This window comes from Ornithorhynchus anatinus, chromosome 17 (genome assembly GCF_004115215.2).
Source record: "Ornithorhynchus anatinus isolate Pmale09 chromosome 17, mOrnAna1.pri.v4, whole genome shotgun sequence".
NCBI lineage: Eukaryota > Metazoa > Chordata > Mammalia > Monotremata > Ornithorhynchidae > Ornithorhynchus > Ornithorhynchus anatinus.
Genome location: NC_041744.1, coordinates 2,346,814 through 2,366,794, shown reverse-complemented (window position 1 = coordinate 2,366,794; position 19,981 = coordinate 2,346,814). Strand labels below are relative to the sequence as shown.

At 60.8% G+C, this 19,981-nt stretch overlaps 1 protein-coding gene across 4 annotated transcripts in view; it reads left to right on the top strand.

Moving 5' to 3' along the window:
* The first annotated feature begins 314 nt into the window (after positions 1–314).
* LOC103166048 (NADPH--cytochrome P450 reductase) overlaps positions 315–19,981 on the top strand; it is a 37,344-nt gene continuing 17,677 nt past the window's right edge. The window contains exon 1 of one of the 4 annotated variants that reach the window (XM_029081693.2): positions 315–462. The gene's annotated coding sequence lies outside the window, so the exon portion shown is untranslated. The other 3 variants (XM_029081695.1, XM_029081696.1, XM_029081692.2) reach the window with 3 other exon arrangements.

Sequence of the window (19,981 nt, the reverse complement as noted above, 5' to 3'; positions counted from 1 at the left end):
GATGAACGAACGAACCTTCCGGCTCTGACCGCGTCCATCGGCCCGTGGTGACTCCGACGTGGAAACTGAGGCCCGGAGAGGTCAAGGAACTCTCCCCGGGGGCGGGGCGGGATCGGGATTAGAGTCCCGGGATCGGATCCGAAGGGCCGACCTCCCCGGCGGAGGAGGCCCGGCCTTCCCGGCCGGGGGCCCGTCGGTCCGGCGGCGTCACCGGGGCGAGGACGCGGGGGTTGGCCGGGGGTGGTGGGAGGGGTAGGCGGCCACCGGAGAGGGAGACCGCGTGACCGGTCAGCTGCCGGGCCCCGGGCAGAGGTGAGGGAGCGGACGGCCGTCACCCTCAACTGACCTCTCCCCCGCACCCCGGACGGGGACGACGGACACGATAATAATCACCCTGGTTTTCGTTAAGCGCTACGAGCGCCGGGGACGCCTTAGCCGAAAAGCGGGCATCGATCGACGGAGGTACGTGAAGGGTCGCGGAGCGGCGGGGCCTAGCGGTTGGAGCCCGGGCCCGGGTCCCGATCCCGGCCCCGCCGCTCGTCTGCCGTGTGACCTTGGGTAAGTCCTCTTCTGGGCCTCCGGTGTCCCGTCCCCCCCCCGCCCCGTAAAATGGAGATCAAGACGGAGTCCCACGTGGGACGGGGATCGGGTCCAACCTGATCAGCTCGCGTCTAATTAACGCAGCGTGGCTCACGGGCGAGAGGCCGGGCGCGGGAGTCAGAGGTCGCGAGTCTAATCCCGGCCCCGCCACGTGTCGGCCGTGGGACCTCGGGCAAGTCGCGTCACCTCTCCGGCCCTCGGGTCCCTCGTCTGCAAAATGGGGGCGAAGACCGGGAGGCGACCCGGTGACCTGGTCTCCGTCCCAGCGCTTAGAACGGCGCTCGGCCCTTAGGAAGAGCTTAACGAATGCCAAAAAGGAAGGGGGGAGTAGGCCTCCCTCCCCCCCCCCCGCCCCGAGGCCGGGCGGAAGGAAGGCCCGAGGGGAGGAGGAGGGGGCAGACGAAGGATTAAACGGGCTGGCGGGGCTCCCGGGGAAGGATGACCTTGCGGGAGTTCCTTTCGCAACCCGCCTCCTCCGGCAATCTCGGGGCACCGGCTTGAGGCCGGCCCCCGGCCCGGTAAGACCGATAATGGTGGCGTCCGCCGGCCGGGCGGATTTATCGAGCGCCCGCCGCCCGCGGAGCGCCGTGGCCGCGTTCGCCGCCCACGGGAAGCTTCCCGAGGGCGCGGGGCACCGGACCGAGGGGTGGGGAGGGCCAGAGCCGTCGGGTCGGACACGGTCCCCGCCCCGCACGATGCCCTCGGTCCAAGGGGGAGGGAGAACGGGGCATCGGGTCGACGCTGTCTGTCGAGCACTTGCCGGGCACAGAGCGCCGTGCCGAGCGCAGTCCAGCCGGTGGACACGACTGACCTCGTCCCGGCTCCGCCGCTCGCCTGCCGGGAGACCTTAGCCGAGTCATTTACCCTCTCCGGGCCTCTAAAATGGGGATTCAGTACCGCCCCCGTCTCCCCCTTAAACCGTGAGCCCCGTGCGGGTCGGACGGGGATCGGGTCCCGCCCGATCGTTTCCCGTCTCGTGGCTCAGTGGAAAGAGCCCGGGCCTGAGAGAGGTCACGGGTTCGGATCCCGGCCCTGCCGCCTGTCAGCTGGGTGACTGTGGGGCTGGTCGCCTCACTTCTCTGGGCCTCGGTCACCTCATCGGCAAAATGGGGACCGTGAGCCTCACGTGGGACCACCCGATGACCCCGGGTCTCCCCCAGCGCTTAGAACGGCGCTCTGCACGTAGTAGGCGCTTAACAAATACCAACATTGTTATTATAATGTCTACCCCAGCGCTTAGTACGGCGCCTGGCCCGTAGGAAGCGCTTAGCGAATGCCGCGGTTTATCATCATCTCTCCTGGATCTCTCCCGACCCCGGAATTCTCAGTCCGAGCCTTCGAGCTGACTTAGGGGACATTTGGATATTTTCCTTTCGGATAATGATATTTATTCACCGCTCACGCCCTAGCGTTTCGGACGGTAGCCGCGTTTGAGACCGGCGGGCGCCGGCGGACCCAGAATTCGGCGGCGTGCTCGGCGCAGAGCGAGCGCCTCACAGACGCCGTCGGGATTCGCCGGGGCTCACTGGCCTGTTCCCGTCGCTCCCAGCCGAAGAACAAAATGGCCCAGGACGGCGCTCGGGAGCTGAGGGAGAGGGAAGGTGGTGCGGAGATTCACGGACTTGGGAATCGGAGGGTCTGGGTTCTAGTCCCGGCTCTGCCGCCGGCCCCGCCGTGTGACCCTGGGCAAGTCACACCTGGCTGCCCTGAGCCTCCGTCCCCGCTTCCGTCAGATAGAGATTGGAGACCTCAAGAGAAGCAGCGGGCAAGAGCCCGGGCTTGGGAGGTCGTGGGTTCGAATCCCGGCGCCGCCGCCGCCCGTCAGCTGGGCGACCTCGGGCGAGTCGCTTCACTTCTCTGGGCCTCAGTGACCTCATCTGCGAAGCGGGGATGAAGACCGTGAGCCCTACGTGGGACAGCCCTGTATCTCCCCCAGCGCTTAGAACGGTGCTTGGCACGTAGTAGGCGCTTCACAGATACCAAGATTATTATTATTAAGACCCGTCCTCCCTCCGCGTGGGGGGAGGTCCGCGTCTCAACCGACGATCCCGTGTCTTCCCCGGCGCTCGTTACAGTGTTTGGCAGATAGTAAGCGCTTCACGAATACCGCAGGTAGCCTAAAGGGTTTCTTTTCCACTAGGCTGTAAATCCCTCGGGGCGATGGATCCGTCGGAGGTCTTCGCCGAGCGCTCGCCCGACGCGGAGCACCGTACTGAGCGTTCGGGCGGGCGCGGGAGTCCAGGGTTGGCAGACGCGTTCTCCACCCGCAGCGCGCTGACAGTCTAGAGGGGGAGACGGACGTTAATACGGAGAAGCAGCGTGGCTCGGCGGAAAGAGCCCGGGCTTGAGAGTCGGAGGTCATGGGTTCGAATCCCGGCCCGGCCACTCGTCAGCTGGGTGACTTTGGGCGAGCCACTTCTCGGCGCCGCCGTGACCTCATCTGTAAAATGGGGGTGAAGACCGTGAGCCCCACGTGGGACGACCCGGTCCCCCCGTGTCTCCCCCAGCGCTTAGAACGGTGCTCGGCACCTAGTAGGCGCTTAACAGATCCTAACGTCGTTATTGTTATTGTCAGCTGCGTGACTGTGGGCAAGTCACTTCGCTTCTCGGGGCCTCGGTTCCCTCGTCTGTAAAATGGGGATTGAAACTGTGAGCCCCAGGTGGGACAACCCCGATCACCCCGTGTCTCCCCCAGCGCTTAGAACGGTGCTCTGCACGTAGTAAGCGCTTAACGGATGCCGACGTTGTCATTATTATAAATTAATGACGGATATGGGGCTGAGCGGGGAGGGAATCAAGGGCGCAGATCCAAGCCCGAAGAGGCATCGCCGTGAACGCCCAAGTTCAGAATCTCGGCTGACCGGCCCGGGGTGGGGACGCTTTCCCCGGGCCTCGGTTTCCCCAGAGGTAAAACGGGCAAACCGTGACCGCCTCCAGCCCGGGGCAGCTTTAGAGACAGAGGGGCCGGAGAGATAATTAACGACGGTGCTTGCGAAGCCCTTCTATGTGCCAAGCACCGTTCTAAGCGCCGGGGTAGATGGGCCACGGTTGGGAAATGTAAGCCGCGTCACTCCGGTCGCCGCGAGGATATCGGAGTTCCAGATTCGTTCCGTGGTCGGTCTGGTTGGGTTTTTTTCTTCCCTGCCTTTTTGCCGCCCGGCGGCTGTGCCCCTCGGCGAGAGGTCGGATCGTGCGACGGGCGAAAGCAAATACCGACGGAGGGCCGGGCAGCTGGGCCTCCGCTACGGAGGGGGCCGCAGCGTGGCTCAGCGGAAAGAGCCCGGGCTCTGGAGTCGGAGGTCATGGATCCGAATCCCGGCTCGTCAGCCGGGTGACTCTGGGCGAGTCGCTTCACTTCTCGGTGCCTCGGTTACCTCGCCTGTCAAATGGGGATTGAGAGCGTGAGCCCCACGTGGGACGACCCGATTCCCCGGTGTCTACCCCAGCGCTTAGAACGGTGCTGGGCACATAGTAAGCGCTTACCGGATACCAACGTCATTAACGTTATCATCACCCGCTCCGTCGTCCTCGCTGGAGCGCTCGGCACGGCCCTCCGCCTCGCCGCTCTGCCGGCAAAGGCGGCGCTCTAAAGAGGGGAGAGGCGAGGGAGGGTCACCTTCGACCTCCCGCTCTGTGACCCCCCCCCCCCGGATTAGTTCCTCTCCCTCTCTGAGTCTTGGTTTCCTCATTCGGAAAAGAGGGAAGCACACTCCCCGCCCACGAGGGCCCGCGACCCCCCACAGAAATCCGCCCTATCTCCCCTGCTGCTTTCTGCTGTGTCACGACGCGTCTGCCGGGCGACCTCGGGTGAGTCACTTGACTTCCCTGGGCCTCGGTGACCTCATCTGTAAAACGGGGACTAAGACCGCGAGCTCCACGCGGGACAGGGACTGGGTCCACCCTGATTAACTGGTATCCCCCCGGGCGCTCGGAACAGTGCTTGGTACGTAGTACGTGCTTAACAAGCACCGTAATCAGCATTATTAGTATTAATGATAGTATTCTCTCTGCCCAGCCGGCGTCCAGGAACCCCCGGTCCATCTCACCCAGGAGTCTTTCCTGACCCCCCCCCCCTCGCACAGCGTTCAGTACGGGGCTAAACAAATAAGCGCAGGCCTGGGGGGTCAGAGGACCTAGGTTGTAATTCTGGCTCCACCCCTCGCCGCTGCGTGACCCGGGGTTAGTCGGTTAACTTCTCTGTGCTTCAGTTTCCTCAGCCGTCAAAGGGGGATTGAATCCTACTCTTTCCTACTTGGACCACGCGCCCCGGCGGGGGACGGGAACCGCGTCCAACCCGGAATCGTATCCACCCGGTGCCCGGCACGTAGCCGATCATCATCGTCAGTATCGTCCACCTCCTGGACGCCGCCTCCTCCTGCCTCCTCCCCTCTGCAGGAGAACGAGAAGCAGCACGGCCTAGTGCCCGGGAGCCAGAGGTCGTGAGTTCCCATCCCGGCTCCGCCGCCTGTCCGCTGCGGGACCTCGGCCGGGTCCCTTCGCTTCTCTGGGCCTCGGTCGCCCCGTCTGGAAGACGGGGATTAAGAGCGCGAGCCCCACGTGGGACGCGGACTGGGTCGGCCCCGATCGCCTCGCGTCCGCCCCAGTGCTGAGCACGGTGCCCGGCGCGCGTCAACAGGTGCCGTTAAAAAAAATCCCACGGCATAAACAATAACGGAACCCACAGGCGGTCAGCCAGTTTGGCCCCCGCGGAGCGGGGGCGGGAGAGGGATGAGGCGCGGTTGCAGCGGGCGGTTCTTCCGGATCATCGGGCTGGCCGGCCCCGGCACGAGGGAGGGCACAGGGCAGGCGTCCACTTGGTAAGAGGCGAGGCCTGATCTGAAGCAGGGAGGTGGACCAGACGGTCCCAGGCCGGGAGAGGCCTTGGCGGGCCGGGACTTCAGCTCGGGTCGAACTCAGTCCACCTCCCCCTCCCTTCCACCTCCCCCCCACCTTCCTCCTCCCTTCCATCTCTTCTTCCCTCTCTCTCCCCTCTCCCTCCTTTTCCTCTCCCCTCTCCCTTCCCTTCTTTCTTTCCCTCTCCCCTCCTCCTCTTCCTCTTCTTTCTTTCCCTCTCCCCTCTTCCTCCTCCTCTTCTTTCTTTCCCTCTCCCCTCCTTCTCTTCCTCTTCTTTCTTTCCCTCTCCCCTCCTTCTCTTCCTCTTCTTTCTTTCCCTCCCTCTTCTTCCTCCTCCTCCCTTCTTTCTTTCCCTCTCCCCTCCTTCTCTTCCTCTTCTTTCTTTCCCTCCCTCTTCTTCCTCCTCTTCTTTCTTTCTTTCTTTCCCTCCCTCTTCTTCCTCCTCTTCTTTCTTCCCTCTTCCCTCCCTCTTCTTCCTCCTCTTCTTTCTTCCCTCTTCCCTCCTCCTTTCTTTCCTTTCCTCCTCCTCCCTTCTTTCTTTCCCTCTCCCTTCCTTTTCCTCCTCTTCTTTCTTTCCCTCCCTCTTCTTCCTCCTCTTCTTTCTTCCCTCTTCCCTCCTTCTCCTCTTCCTTCTTTCCTTTCCTCCTCCTCCCTTCTTTCTTTCCCTCTCCCTTCCTTTTCCTCCTTCTTCTTCTTTCCCTCCCTCTCCCTTCTTTCCTTTCCTCCTCCTCCCTCCTTTCTTTCCCTCTCCCCTCCTTCTCCTCCCTTCTCTTCCCTCCTTCCCCTGATCCCCGTGAGACTGTGTGTGTGTCTGTGTGTGGCGGCCCCTTTAAGAAGGCGGGGCCCCGGGCCGGGAACGCGGGGGGGAGGGGAGGACGCGCGCTCCGCGGGGGGGGGGCGGGGCCCGGACCGTACCAAGCGGAGGGAGGAGGCGGGGGGGAGCAGGGCCCTCGAGCCGTGCGGCCGCCCCCGCGTCCGGCGCCTTTGGGCGGGTCCGTCCGCCTTTCCCCCCCCGCGCCCCGCCGCCCGGTGGTCGGGTCCGGGCCCCGCCTATCTGGCTCGGCTCGGCTCCGCTCGGCTCGGCTCGGCTCGGCTCACAACACTCCCCTGCACGACGCGGTTCCCACGCCCGCCCGCCCGCCCGGCGCTGGCGTCGTCCCTTCTGTCGCCGACGGGGGGTGAGTCCTGGGGGGCACCTTCGCACACACACGGACGGACCTTAGAATAATAATGCTAACGAGGGCATTCCTCAAGCGCTTCCTCTGCGCCAAGCGCTGTCCTAAGCGCTAAACGCCACCGCCCCCCCCCCGCCGCCGAAGACTGGGGCTGGGGAGGAGGATGGCCTGGGACGAGCGCTTACGATGGGCGAGGCGCCGTTGCGGGGGCGTCCCCGGGGGGGGGGGGGGGGAGGGCGGCGGCTCGCGGCCTTCGCCCCCATTTTCCAGACGAGGGGACCGAGGCCCGGCGAGGCGACTCGCCCCAGGTCGCCCGGCCGACGAGCGGCGGAGGTAGGATTCGCACCCACGACGTCCGACTCCCCGGCCCGGCCTCGTGCCGCCGGGTCGCGGCGCGGGGCCCGACGCCCAGGCGGCGCTTGACACGTACCGCCATTATTATGATTAATATTGGTATTGATCATCACCCCGGCCAGCGTCCGAGGTGGAGTCCTCTACGCCGTCTCTCGCACAGAGACACACGCACCCCGCCGAGAGACTTGAAACTTTGCGAGTGTCCGTGTCCCGTCGTGACCCCTTCGTGCCCCCCGGTTCAACCCCCTCGGCCCGCCCCCCTCATGCCCCTTCCCGGAGGCCCCCCCCCGGCCTCCCGATAACGATAATTGCGATATCTATAATAGTAATGATAACGTTGGTATCTGTTAAGCGCTTACTACGTGCCGGGCGCTGTCCCGAGCGCTGGGGTAGACACGGGGGAGTCAGGTTGGCCCACGTGGGGCTCACGGTCCGAATCCCCATTTGACAGATGAGGTAACCGAGGCACCGAGAAGTTAGGTGACTCGCCCGCAGTCACCCGGCTGACGGGCGGCCGAGCCGGGAGTCGAACCCGTGACCTCCGGCTCCCAAGCCCGAGCTCTTTCCACCGAGCCCGCGCCGCTTCTCCTGAGCCACGCCGCTGTTAGGCGCTTACTATGTGCCGAGCGCCGGGTGGATACAGGGTGATCGGCTTGGCCCCGCTCTTCATCCCCATCTCACAGAGGAGGTCACCGAGGCCCAGAGAAGCGACTCGACCCAGGTCAGGCGGCGGACGGGTGGCCGAGCCGGACCGGAACCCACGTCCTCGGACTCCCCAGCCCCGGCTCTCTCCGCTAAGCCACGTGACGACGAGGGTGTCCGTTAGGCGCTTACTCTGTGCCGGGCACTGGGCGAGGTGCGGGGTCGTCCGGAGCCGGGATGGGAAACCCCGTGGCCCGGGTCCCCGCACGGACGGGGTAAGAGGGCAAAAGGGCAGCGGAAGGGGCAGAGAAGCGGCGTGGCCTAGCGGCTAGACCCCGGGCCCGGGCGGCGGAAGGGCCTGGCTTCTCGTCCCGGCTCCTCCGCCCGTCTGCCGGGTGACCTCGGGCCAGTCACTTCGATTCCCCGGGCCCCCGTCCCCTCATCTGTAAAACCGGGGGTGAAGATGCGGGACCCGACCCGGTCGGCTTCTATCTACCCTGGCGCGTCGTGAGCGCTGGCGCAGGCTCGCTGCCCGGCACGTAGCGAGGGCTTAACGGATACCGTAAAGAAATTAAAAAAAAAAAAAATCGCTGCTCCGTCCCCCTTCCCTCATCTGTAAAATGAGGATTAAGAGTGTGAGCCCCACGTGGGGCGGGGGACTGTGTCCGACCTGATTAGCTTCTCTCTACCCCAGTGCTTAGTGAGGGCTTAAGGAATTCCATTTTATTTTTCTAGAGAAAGGGAGGAGGTGCGTCGGTTGGCCGGTGAGTCAGGCCTGGCTATCTGCGTAGAGCACCTTCCATCTGGGAGGCTTGGGAGGGGCAGGTCTGCCTGTAAATTAGGGATTCATTACAGGCCTATCTGACTCTTCCTCATTTCAGTGATTCATCTGTCATTCCGATTGATAGAGAGAGCTGTCCTTTGGATCCCGAACCCTTAGCCTGGCGCTCGGCGCACCCTGAGTGCGCCGAGCTCCTCCGGGCCTCGGTTTCCCTCATCTGGAAAACGGGGATGAAGCCCGGAAGCCCCCCGGGGGACCGCGTCCCATTCCGTTTGCTCGTATCCGCCCCTTACGGTGCCCCTCGAAGAAATAGGATCGATTGGACTGGATTCGAAGACCACCCGACCCCCGGGAGGAGAAGCGGCCTGGCTTAGTGGATAGAGCCCGGGGCCTGGGCGTCAGGAGGTAATGGGTTCTAATCCTGGCCCTGCCGCTTTGTCCGCTGGGTGACCTCGGGTAGAACCCCTGCACTTCTCCGGGTCTCGGTTCCCTCATCTGTGAAATGGGGATGGAGACCGTGAGCCCCACGTGGGGCGGGGACCGTGTCCGACCCGATCTGCTCGTGTCCACCCCAGCGCTCGGGACGGCGCCTGGCGAGAGTAAGCGCTTAACAGATGTCGTGATTAGAATAATAATCACGGTGGTATTTAAGTGCTTACTATGTGCCAAGCACTGTCCTCAGCACTCGGGTGGACGCAAGGTGATCGGGTTGTCCCACGCGGGGCTCACGGTCTTCACCCCCATTTTACCGAGGAGGACGAGAGCCCGTCGCTGGGCAGGGATATTCTCTATCTGTTGCCAAATTGTACTTTCCAACCGCTTAGTACGGCGCTCTGCACACAGTAAGCGCTCAATGAACACGATCGAATGAATGAATGAGGCCCAGAGAAGTGAAGTGACTGGCCCAAGGTCGTACGGCAGACAAGTGGCGGAGCCGGGGATGAGAACCCCCGTCCTCTGCTTATGATTATTAGGGTTATTAATAATCCTAATAATGTCGGTATTTGTTAAGCGCTTACTACGTGCAGAGCACCGTTCTAAGCGCTGGGGCGGATACAGGGTAATGAGGTGGTCCCACGTGAGGGTCACGGTCTTCATCCCCATTTTACAGATGAGGTCACCGAGGCACAGAGCAGTGAAGTGACTCGCCCACGGTCACCCAGCTGACAAGTGGTAGAGCCGAGATTCGAACCCACGATCCCCCGACTCCCAGGCCCGGGCTCTTTCCGCTGAGCCAAGCTGCCTCTCTATTATTACCCCTCTGTGCCTCGGTTTCTTCATCCGTAGAGTCGGGATTCAGTACCGTTTCTCCCTCATCAGACCGTGAGCCCCCAACCTGATCATCTCCGTCTACTCCAGCGTCTAGAACAGCGCTGGAACGGTACCCATGTGTCCGTCTCCTCCCCTCCCGACGGAAAGTCGTCGTGGGCAGGGAATGAGTCTGTTTCCTGGTGTATCGTCCTCTCCCAAGCGCTTAATCCGGTGCCCCGCACACAGGAAAAGCCCAATAAATACGAAGGGACGAACGAGTGCTTGACGTAGAGTAAGCACTTAATAGATACCGCGGGGGAAAAAAAAGCGGTGGAAAAAGGGAAAGGGGCTAAACAGAGAGCTGGGGCGGCACGTGGGGGAGACGATAGCGGAGGAGATTAGAAATTAATCGGGGTCGGCCTCCTGGAGGGGATGTGATTTCAGCAGGGTTTTGAGGGAACTATTGGGCAATGTCGCCTGACCGGGCAGAAAGCCGACGAGCTGCGTGCTTCCTCCAGACTGTCCTTCCCCCTCTCCCCTACACCCATTTCTTCTTTTTTAATGGCTTTTTTAAGCACTCACTACGCGCCAGACGCTGTCCGAAGCGCTGGGGTGGATCCGAGCCGATGATGATGACGACGACGGTGGGATCCGTTAAGCGCTTCCGAAGAAAGAAAAACCACCCACTTCTCCGTGCCCGTTACCTCATCTGTGAAAAGAGGAGGAAGACCGTGAGCCCCGTGTGGGACGGGGACTCGATCAGCTGGGTCCCCAACCCCGTTCTAAGCGCTGGGGTAGATCCGGGGTAATCAGGTTGGCCCACGTGGGGCTCACGGTCTTCATCCCCATTTTACGGAGGAGGGAACCGAGGCCCGGAGAAGTGAAGCGGCCTGCCCCACGTCGCACAGCATTCGAGCGGCGGAGCGCAGATTAGAACCCGCGTCCTCCGACGCCCACGTCGGGTTGGACACCGTCCCCGGCCCACGTGGGGCCCACCGTCTTCATCCCCGTTTTACGGAGGAGGGAACCGAGGCTCCTAGGAGGGAACGTCTGTTACGTTGTACTCTCCCAAATGCTTAACGCAGCGCTCTGCACGGAGCGAGCGCTCAATAAATACGGTCGGATGGAGTGATTACGGTGTGCGGGGAGCTTCCAGTCTAGGAGGGGAGCCGGCCTTGAAGAGAAATCGATTCTGGGTCCGGACACGGGTGCTAATTCGGCACCCCTCAGCCCCACCGCACCGGGGTCCGTGGCCGGAATGTTTTTCATTTCCGTCCGCGTCCGTCTCCTCCTCTAGACGGACATCGTGGGCAGGAATGTGTCTGCCAACTCCGTCCCGTTGTCCTCTCCCAGGCGCTCAGTACGGAGAGAAGCCGCGGGGCTTAGTGGTAAGAGCCCGGGCTGGGGAGCCAGGGGTCGTGGGTTCTAATCCCCCTCCGCCCCTTGTCGGCTGGGTGACGTTGGGCAAGTCACTTCACTTCCCTGGGCCTCAGTTCCCTCCTCCGTAAAATGGGGATCGAGACCGTGAGCCCCGAGTGGGACAACCTGATTATCTTGGATCTACCCCAGCGCTCAGAACGGCGCCGGGCACATAGTAAGCGCTAAACAGATCCCTTTTTTAGAGGAGCGCTGTGGCTCAGTGGAAAGAGCCCGGGCTTAGGAGTCAGGGGTCGCGGGTTCTCATCCCGGCTCCGCCACCTGTCAGCTGTGTGACCTTGGGCAAGCCGCTTCACTTGTCGGTGCCTCGGTGACCTCGTCTGGAAAACGGAGATCAAGACCGGGAGCCTCACGTGGGACAACCCGATGACCTGTATCCCCCCCGGCGCTTAGAACGGTGCTCGGCACATAGTGAGCGCTTAACGGATACCAACATTAGTAGTATTATTACGGAGCCGCTCACGCAGTAAGCACTCCGTGAATGCAACTGATTGCTGCCGGGTCGAGGGTGGGGTGAATATCACGGGTCCGAAAGGCCGCAGAGCCAGGGGCTTGGAGGAAGCGGAAGGGAGCGGAGATAAGAGCAACGAGGGCTTAGATTAAGAGAGGCAAATTCTGGGGCCGATTGGGATTTCTTGCCGTATTCTACTTTCCAAACGTTCAGGACAGTGCCCTGCGCGCGCAGTAAGCGCCCAGGAAATCCGACTGAATGAAGGAATCCTGTCAGAGAAGGAATGTGTGCGCGGGGGAGAGGGATGACCAGTGGTATTTGAGCGCTAACCGGGTGCAGAGCCGGGTGGAGGGCAGGAGGAGGCGAGGGGGTGGACGGCTTTAAAGCCGATGACGAGGAGTTTCCGTTCGGCGCGGCGGCGGGTGGACGACGGCTGGAGTTTCTTGAGGAGCGGGTTGACGTGCCCTGGACGTTTTTGTAGAAAAATCATCCCGGCAGCAGAGTGGAGTCCGGAGTGGGACGAGCGGGAGGCCGGAAGGTCAGCGTGGAGGCCGATACAGTCATCCGGGCGGGGGAGGAGAAGAGCTCGGATTGACGTGGCAGCAGTTCGGATGGAGAGGAAAGGGTGGATTTTTACCGACGGAACCGTCGGGATTTAGTTGAGGGATTGACTCTGCGTGTCGAATGACAGAGAGGAGTCAAGGACGGGACCAAGGTTCCGGGCTTGTGAGAGAGGGAGGACGGTGGTGCCGTCTGTACGACGGTGGGACGGTCAAGGGAGGAAAGGGTTTAGGAGGAAAGGTAAAGGACTCGCTCCCTTTGCGCTTCCTCCCCCTCCCAGCCCCACAGCACTCTATATCTGCCGTTTATTTCTTTCTCTCGGTCTGTGTCCCCCTCCCTCTAGACGGTAAACTCAGTGTGGGCAGAGAAGGTGGCGGTTTATTGTTGTTTGGTACTTTCTCAAGCGCTTAGGACAGTGCCCGGCACACATTAGGCGCTCAGTAATGAATGCAGGAGTTCTGCTTTGGTCAGGTTAAACTGGAGGTGACGGGTGGACATCCAAGCAGAGAGATTTTAAAGGCAACTTGCCCAAGGTCGCGCAGCAGACGGGGGGCCTTCTGATTCACGGGCCCTGTGCTCTTTCCACTACACCACACTGCCTCTCTCTCTCTCTCCCCCCCTCCTTCCTTTTCTCTTTCCGTCCACCATCCTAGCTTTATTACCGACTGTTTGGAAAGGCGATTGGCTTGTCACTAAGTAGCCGCACACCTTGCTTCAAAAAAACAAACCCAAAACCCACTCGAGCCTTTTTACACACTGGAATGTCAGTTAATGGGTCAGTAAGTAGACGCACCTTCCTCCCTCCCGCAGCCGGTTGGACAGAGGGCCCCGGATTTTCCCGAACCCGCCTTTCGGAGAGGCTCCCGAGATACGTGCGCTCGTGACGGGGACGTCCCGAGACGATTTTGGCCGAGCGCCGTCCCGGTAGCTTTCCCCGGGCCGCCCACCAAAGGAGAAGGAGCGCACGGGGCGACGAGCAGGGCCGCGGAAGTCGACGGAATTAATCGAGCGCTCACCGCGGGCGAAACGTGAGCCCTTGGGGACCCGGCGAAACGCCAGGCCGTTCCCGAAGGGGTGGAGGAAACCCGGGTGTCTCCCTTTTGAGAAGCTGTGAATAGGGGAAACCGGACCCTCGTCGTCTTAATCTCGCTCTTGGGGCCGGGGGGCTGTTGGATTTCTGTTTCGGGCCAGAGATGAGTGTAAAGATCGAGGTGAACGGTGTCATTTTTATCCCCTAATCCAGCCCCGGCTGAGGCGGGGTGGATTCTGAGAAGCTTCTTAAACGTTTCCTTCTCACTTGTAACTGGGCCGTCAACCAGTGTTAATGATCGAGCGCTCAGTCCGGGGAGAACGTCGACTCGTTTAATAGTAATAATGAATGCTAATTGATGGCATTTGTTAAGCGCTTACTATGTGCCAAGCTCTGTTCTAAGCGCAGAGGTAGATACAGGGTCATCAGGTGGTCCCACGTGGGGCTCCGGGGCTCCATCCCCATTTTACAGATGAGGTAACCGAGGCCACCCAGCAGACGGGGGGGAGGGCGGAGCCGGGATTAGAACCCACGTCCTCCGACTCCCAAGCCCGGGCTCTTTCCGCTAGAACAGTGCTCTGCACGTAGTAAGCGCTTAACAAATACCAACATTATTATTATTATTATTATTAATTGAGAAGCAGCGTGGCTCAGTGGAAAGAGCCCGGGCTTGGAGTCAGAGGTCACGAGTTCGAATCCCGCCTCTGCCACTTGTCAGCTGTGTGACCGTGGGCAAGTCACTTCACTTCTCTGGGCCTCAGTTCCCTCATCTCTAAAATGGGGATTAACTGTGAGCCTCACGTGGGACAACCTGATTCCCCTGTATCTACCCCAGCGCTTCCAACAGTGCTCTGCACATAGTAAGCGCTTAACAAATACCGACGTTATTATTATTATTAATTCACGCCGCCTCTCGCTAATCTGTTAGATCGTGAGCCCCTCAAGAGACAGGGGCTGGGTCTCCCGACTTTGTTTTCTCTCCCAGCTCTTTGCACAGGGGTCTGTACTCGGGAAATGCTTCCTAAATAGCGTTATCACAGCTAAGCGCTTGAGAGAGTCTCATAGAATTCAGTAGACCTGATCCCCGTCCTCAAGGAGTTTACAGTCTAGCCGGGCGGTGGATCCTAAAATAAGTTGTAAGTAATAATAGTAATTATGGTATTTAAGTGCTTACCGTGTACTAAGCGCTGGGGGAGGCAGTCCCTGTCCCACATGGGGCTTATCCTCTTCATCCCCGTTTTACAGATGAGGTTACGGAGGCACAGAGCGGTGAAGTGACTTGTCTGAGGTCACCCAGCAGGTAAGCGGCAGATCCAGGATTAGAACCCACCACTTTCTGACTCCCAGGCCCGGGGTCCAGCCGCCACGTCACGCCGACGGAGTTTAAAGATACGTGCCCAGAGTTGAGGGGAAAGGGGGCTTCCCAAGTGCCGAGGTGACGCGGGAGCGCCGGAGTTGGGGCCCGGGGGAGAGAGGAGCGGTTAATCAGGGAAGGGCTCCTGGAGGAGGTGTGGTCCAGGAGGGCTCGGAAGATGGAGAGAGCGGCGGTCCGCACAGCGGGAAGGGGAAAGGAGCTCCGGGAAGGAGGGAGCGAGCGGCTAGAGGTCCGGGACCGGAGAGGTTTTAGAAGCCCGGGCCCCGGTTGGCTGGAGAGGAGCAGAGGGTGAGAGCCGGGGTGAGGTGGAAGAAGAGAGTGGATTATCAGCAAGGTGAGCGAGCCGATTGAGGGCTTTGGAGCCGGTCAGTCAATCGGCGGTATTTGCCGAGCGCTTAACGTGTGCGGGGCTCTGTACTAAGCGCTTGGGAAAGTACATTATAGGGTTGGTAGCCACCATCCCTCCCCTCAGGGAGCTTCCAGTCTACAGGGGGAGACGGACGTGAAACTAAACGATGGCTGGAAAAAGCAGGGTAGGAAGGACATGGCTTCTTTGGAAATGTGGTGTTGGAGAAGACCTCTGCAAATACCACGGACTGCCCGGAAAGTAAACAAATGGATTTTAAAGCAAATTAAACCCAAGTGGGCTCTGGAAGGCCAGATGACTCGACTTAGATGAGCATATTTCGGACACAGAATCAGGAGGACCGATTCTCTGGAGGAGACACTGATGCTAGGAAAAGTCCAGGGAAAACGCGGAAGAGGCAGACGGGCAGTTCGATGGACCGAGACCGGGACGACGATAACAGAAGAACCGTGAGAGAGGTTGGGGATTATAGCGGGGGACGGATGTTCCGGAGAAAGGATATCCATCTGTGGAGTCGCTGTGAATCGGAAACGAATCCAGGGCATTTAGTGATGATAATAAGGGGAAACAGTAGAGCAAAGGGAGGTTTACGCCCACGCCGTGGGGCTGGGCTGCGTAATAAAGCGCTGAAGGAGGCCAAGAGAACAGTCGACACAAAGGGGAGGTCAGATAGGGAAAATGCGGGCTTCCTGGGAAACTGAAGGTCATGGGTTCTAATCCCGGCTCCGCCGCGTGACCTCGAGCGAGGCGCTTCACTTCTCTGGGCCTCAGTTCCCGCCGCTGTAAAATGGGGATTGAGACTGTGAGCCCCAGGTGGGACGGGGATCGGGTCCAACCCCATTCGCTCGCATCCTCCCCAGCGCTTAGGACGGTGCCCGGCCCGCAGGAAGCGCTCAACAGATACCGCAGTTCTTATTAGAGAGTAGGTTGGCGTCTTGCTCAGGGGAGGCCTCCTGGACGGGATGGGCCCTCGATAAGGCTTTGAAAGCGGGGAGGGGAATCGTCTGTGGGATTCGAGGAGGGAGGGTGGTGCCGGGCCAGAGGCCGGACGTGGGCGAGGGGTTGGCGGCGAGATGGAGGCGCGGCGATGAGGGACGGCGTTAGAAGAGCGAAGCGTGTGAGCCGGGTTGTGGGAGGAGGGTGGCGGATGAGAGGGAGAGGGAGGTGTGTCTCAAGGATAATGCCGAGGCCGTGGGCTTCAGGGCCGGAGAGCGCGGAGGTGCTGTCGGCCGGGAAGGGAAACTTGGCCGGAGGAGAGGACCGGGGAGGGATTCGAGGAGTTGGGCTTTGGACTTGGGGTGTCGGCGAGGCCCCTGCCAAGAGGGGTCCTGGGGGTAGGAGGAGATGGAAAAACTATGGGGCTGGAGAGGTCGCCATCTAATCAGCCCGGCACGGGCCATTCACTCTCTTGTGGGAGATTTAAAAGCGAAAAACGACGACGCTGGTACTTGTTAAGCTCTTACTATGTGGCAAGCACTGTCCTAAGCACCGGGGTAGATACAAGGTAATTGGGTGGGTCACCGTCCCTGCCCCACATGGGGCTCGCGGCCTTCGTCCCCATTTTACAGAGGAGGTAACCGAGGCTCAGAGAAGTGAAGTGACCCGGGATCCCACAGCAGACGTGCGGCGGAGCCGGAATTAGAACCCAGGTCCTACTGACTCCCAGGCCTGGGCTCTGACCATTAAGCCACGCCTTTGCACGATGAGTTGGGCGGGCAGAGCGGGAGTGGAGTGTGATCGGCATTGACCCCCGGAGGGCGGGCTGGTCCGCCCGCCCCCGGTTCACCCCGGGGAGTTCGCCAACCTTAACCGCCCCGGGTGGAGCGGCCGCTTTGAGAAGCAGCCCGGCGACTGGGTCCAACCCGATTCGTTTGCGTCCATCCCAGAGGTTAGTCCGGTGCCTGGCACGTAGTAAGCACGCTTCACAAATCCCACAGTGGTTATTATTATTATTCTCCGGGGTCTTCCCATTTCCTCCGGGCGCACGGCGGGGCCGTGGCCCGGCCGGGGGGCCGGGGATGCCCCGATACGGCCCTCCGCCTCCAGCTGAGCGACGCGGACGTCTGAGGGGCGCCCCGAAGCCGCCGCTCGGTCAGAGGGGATGAGAAGCAGGGCGGCCTAATGGACAGAGCCCGGGCCGGGGAGTCAGAGGACCCGAGTTCTGATCCCGGCTCTGCCCCTTGCCTGCCGGGTGAGCTCGGGCAAGTCACTTCACTTCTCCGTGCCTCAGTTCCCCCTCTCTAAAACGGGGCTTAAGACTGCGAGCCCCAAGGGGGACGTGGATTGGGTCCAACCCGACTGGCTTGTATCTCCCCCAGCGTTTGGTACAACGCCTGGCGCGTAGCAAGAGCTTAACGAATACCACCAAAAAATGGGGTGACCCGGCCACCGCTCCCCAGGCTGAGGGCCGTGGAGACTAATCCTGGTCTGCCATCTCCGGGGGGGCTCGGCCTCTCCCCGCTCTCTCCTTCTGGCTTGTTTAATGTTCACCCTTTTCCTGGTTTGTGGTTATTTGTTTGTGGATTGGGAAATAGCAGCCGGAGGGGAAAGGAAGGGCCTCTAACACAAAGGACTGGAGTGAGAGTCTCGCCTCTCAGCCCCTCTCAGCCCCCCCTCAGTGATTTTTTGTTGGGTTGTTTTTTTTTTTAATGGCATTTGGTAAGCGCTTACTATGTGCCAAGCACCGTACTAAGCAGCGGGGTAGGTACAGGCTAACCAGTCATTTCAGTCATATTTACTGAGACCTCGCTGGACTGTAATAATAATAAAAAGGATGGTGTTTGTTAAGCATTTACTATTTGCCAAGCACTGTTCTAAGCGCTGGGGTAGGTACAGTTTAATCAGTCATTTCAGTCAGATTTATGGAGCCCTTGCTCGACTGTAATAATAATAAAAAGGATGGTATTTGTTAAGCGCTTCCTACGTGCCAAGCGCTGTTCTGAGCGCTGGGGTAGATATAAGGTCATCAGGTTGCCCCAGGTGGGGCGCTCAGTCTGAATCCCCGTTTTCCAGATGAGGTCACTGAGGCCCAGAGAAGTTAAGTGGCTCGCCCAGAGTCACACAGCCGACAGGCGGCGGAGCCGGGATTAGAACCCACGACCTCTGACTCCCAAGCCCGGCCTCTTTCTACTGAGCCACGCTGCTTCTCTTAAAATACGGTGTGCCAGGCACTGTTCTAAGCGCTGGGTAGATACGAGGTAGTCGGGTTGGACACAGTCCCTGCCCCACGTGGGGCTCACGGTCTTCATCCCCATTTTACAGAGGAGGGAACTGAGGCCCAGCGAAGCAGAGTGACTTGCCTAAGGTCACACAGCAGTCGAGCGGTGGAGCTGGAATTAGAACCCAGGTCCTTCTGATTCACAGCCCCGGGTTCGATCGGTCAGTCGATCGGTGGTACTTACTGAGTGCTTGCTATGTGCGGAGCCCTGTACTGAACGCTCGGGCCAGCACAGTGCAACAGAATTAGCAGATCCTTGCCCTGCCCACCGTCCACTGGGCCACGCTCCTTCTCAGTGGATCCTGATGCCTTCCTCCATTGCTTTCGCCGTGTGACCATGGGCAAGGCAGCGCCCTTCTCTGGGCCTCGGTTCCCTCATCTTTAAAATGGGGATTGAGACCGTGAGCCCCACGTGGGACAGGGGACTCTTCTCAACCCAGTGAGCTTGGATCTACCCCAGCGCTTGGTACGGAGCCCGGCACATAATCGGCACTTAACAAATACCGTAAGAATAAAACCAAAGGAAAGCCGGAGGACGTGAGAGGATCCGCCCCTAGAAAGCGCCCAACCGGCCGAGGCCCTCTAGACCATAAGCTCGTTGTGGGCGGGGAACGTGTCCGTTTATTGCTGTATCGCACTCTCTCGAGCGCCTGGTAGGGTGCTCTGCACACGGTAAGTGCTCAGAAAACACGATCGGATGAATGATTATTATGGTATTTGTTCGGCGCTTACTGTGTGCCAAGCCCTGGGGTGGATACGGGCAAACCGGATTGGACACGGTCCCTGTCCCCCATGGGGCTTACGGTCTCCGTCCCCATTTTGCAGAGGAGATAACTGGGGCTCAGAGAAGTGACTTGGCCGTGGTCACACAGCAGACGGGTGGCAGAGTTGGGATGGCGTGGAGCCGGGACGGACGGGGCCGGGAGCCGGAACCGGGGATTCCGAGACGGGCTCCCGTCGGGGCTGCTTCCTGCCCGGCCGCCCTGCTGAGTTCGCCCGGCCTGCGGCGCCCTCGGCACCAAGGCGACAATAAACAGACGCGTTCCCTGCCGACAACGAGCTGACGGTCCAGAGGCGGGGAGGTGGACGTCAGTCGAAATGAATAAATGACAGCGAGGGACGTACGTGGTGTGGGGCTGGGGGCCGGGGAAGAACCAAGGGAGCGAGTCAGGGTGACGCAGAAGGGAGTGGGAGAAGAGGAAAGCGGGGGCTTAGTCTGGGAAGGCCTCTTGGAGGAGATGGGGCCTCCCCGGCGGGAGCCCCCCGACCCGACAGATGTGCAGACGCACCCGCGCTCTCCGGCCGAAGCGTCTTCCCGGTGTCCGGGCTGTCGCCCGTGGCGGCGGCGGCGTGTTTCCCCTCTCACGCCGGGGTTTTGGCCCCGGGCCCAAGTCCGCAGCAGGGAGGCCGGAGCCGAGGCTGCCTTTCATTCAGTTCTTTCATTCGGTCGTATTTATTGAGCGCTTACCGTGTGCAGAGCACTCTACCGAGCGCTCGGGAGAGGACAGTGCAACGGTAAACACATTCCCTGCCCCCAGCGAGCTCACAGTCTAGAGGAAGGATTCCCTGAGAAGGACGGAATCCTTAGGGAGGATTGGGCCAGTCTCCCAGGCCCCGATTGTCTTCTCCCAAGCGCTTAGTAAAGCAAGCGTGCAGTGAGCGCTCAACAGATACGGTCGACCGACTGACCGACCCCCTGTGGGGAGGGGGTCCTTGGGAGGCCGGGCCGAGGCCGATCGGGGGACGAGAATAGGAGTCAGGGCCGCCTTTTGCTCCGGCTTTTCCCCTCGGCTGAGAGAGCGAGGTGCCCTTTGCCTTCCGGGTCCACACCAGAGCGCGTTTGGCTGATGATCTGGGCCGCTTAACTTTGAAAGCACGAGATCATC